The sequence below is a fragment of the Sardina pilchardus genome, chromosome 7 (assembly GCF_963854185.1).
Source record: "Sardina pilchardus chromosome 7, fSarPil1.1, whole genome shotgun sequence".
Classification (NCBI taxonomy): Eukaryota; Metazoa; Chordata; class Actinopteri; order Clupeiformes; family Clupeidae; genus Sardina; species Sardina pilchardus.
In genome coordinates, this window is record NC_085000.1 from 1,954,037 (window position 1) to 1,956,478 (window position 2,442).

The following is a 2,442-nucleotide window of genomic DNA, read 5'->3' on the forward strand; positions in this document are numbered from 1 at the left end:
GAGGACACTATCATCTCAATTACCACTGGCACCTCCATTTATGTTGGGCAGAGGGTCGAAGCATGGTAGCCGCTTAGAAAACACTGTCGTTCACTCAAAAGACGCACTTTCACAGACGCACCCAGATCACTGTCAATTACGATCGACCATAATCTCCAAAAGGCAGACATACTTCAGAATCCGATATGTGAATAACAGACCCAAGACCTCATCAAACGTGATTTTTTGTTTCAACATTTGATGTATTTCTGCTTCAGTTTGTGCAAAACTATGGCCTGCATGCATCGTTTCCGCGTCATTACAAACCGCACGTCTCCTGCGTGTAGTTTGTAATGAGGGGGCTAGTTCGTGAAAACGTTGCTTGAATCGAAACACTTGATGTCTAGCAGGTGGAGTCTAGGCTACAAATGAGATTTGTCACCGTACCTCCCGTCTGTTTTAACCCGTGTCGTTTATCGCATAAAAAATACCCTCAAGGGGCGACTTAGGCTACATATTATTATGACAGAAAGTTGCGGGCTGGAACATGTTGCAAGTAAACAATTGCTAATTTGTGTTGTTGTCACGAGCCTGAGCTATGGTAGCGCAGCCATAGAGCCCAGCCCACGATTGTTACAAAGTATAAAATGCCCAGATGCATCTGCGCGGGCCGCACTAACATTAAGCTTCGACTTCAGGCCGGGGGCCGCAAAATATCGTCTCGCGGGCCGCAATTGGCCCGCGGGCCGCGAGTTTGAGACCCCTGTCCTAGCGCATTGTCTGTTGTGGTTGACATATACTTTCACGAAAATGAATCAAATTTAGTGAGCTTGTGAGTTATTACTGCCGCTAGTCAGAAACAGAGCTCTGGCCTAGGGTGTGGCTTAGGGACTCTATAGCGCCAGATTCTGAAATGTCACAGGTCCGCACCACAGGTGCTCGGGCCCGCCATCGCCGCTTGCGGCTATATTTAGTTATTGCTATTATCACTTTTAATATACCTTTACTCATATGCATTTATCAGTTCTCGACATTTTTTGTATTTTGATATGTTGTGGTAGCACTTTGGAAGAGTTGTCTGTTTGTACATATCCTTGATTGTGTTGAGTGTGTGCATCTAGTGCTGAGCCAGTCAAGTTGTATACCAAAATCACTTAAAGTCCATTTGGATCTTGCTTTGTGCACTGTGTACAGTCCTCATGTATTTGTTTTCTTTTCCTGTTAAACATCTCTTTTCACTGGCCATGTGTAGTTAACACGTCTATCAGGGGTTGACACAATACGGTATGTTAACTAGGAGGGATGCCACTATGAATAGTATGTTAGACAAAAACACGAAGGACACTGACAAAATAAACCAGATTTAAACTTTGAGCAATGGAAGCCTCCTTCATTCATCTACAGTATGGTTCTCACATATGTTCAGCAGACATGTTAGGGACAAGCTGGATTTTCAGAAGCGCTTGAGGCAAATGCTATTGTACTGTATGTCACTCTCACATACCTTCACAGGCTCAATAATTGAGTGTTTAAAATTCCTTGAAGTGCTCAGGCGATTCTTAAAGTTACCAAGCACCAGGCCTGAGAGTGTGTGGGAGTTTGAGAATGCCTAGCACTGACAACTTTAGCTTCAAGCAGGAGAGGCACCAGTACGGGAGGTACAGATGGAGGCCCCCCGCAGTTCAGCTTTTCCTTTTTCAGCCTAATCTTGATTCGTCCCTCCAATTCTTCCAGCTCACCTTCACTGTGTTAAAGGTGTAGTCAGCAATTGCGCAGGAAATCATGTTGGTTGTTTTTTTTTCTAAAACAACACACTATATTTTAACCAAAGACCAAATGAAACACACCAGAGATGTACTGTAGCTCACCCCTCCCTTCAGTATTCCCAGAGAAACTCCACACAGGGTTTAGTGTTTTTTGTTTGGGGGACGAGCTGCTCAATCTTTCTTTGTTTTCAGTTTTGGGCACCTGGGGGGTATTCCATCAAGCCCGCTAACCGTAAATTGCGGCTAACTTTGATAAGCCTCGCTAATTTTAGAGAGAGTTCGGTTCCATTACTCCCGCTAACAGGAATCTCAGCTGAGTTGCTGGGGTAACATATGCTTCTGAACTAACCTGGTCGGTGGCAGGCTAACTGCCGAGCTAAATTAATCTGTGTTGCAAAAAAAAACCACCAGTCGGAAACGAGTCCCAAACCGTTGGTTCCGTCAACCTGTGCTTTCGTCACCTGTAGCCTACAACTTAAAAAATAGAAGGAGAAACTTTCAAAGAATTTCTGAAAATTATGTAAAGGCTGGCTTACATTGCACGATTTTGGTCTGTTTTAACAGTCGGCGACTACTTTTCCAAAATCGGGCGGAAATCTTGCCAGTTGTACTAGAATCTCGGCGCGCTCCCGTCATCTAAATCGTTTAGTGTAAGGTGCCAATCTTAGCGGTTTTAAGTCCGTCGGAGTCAGTCTTT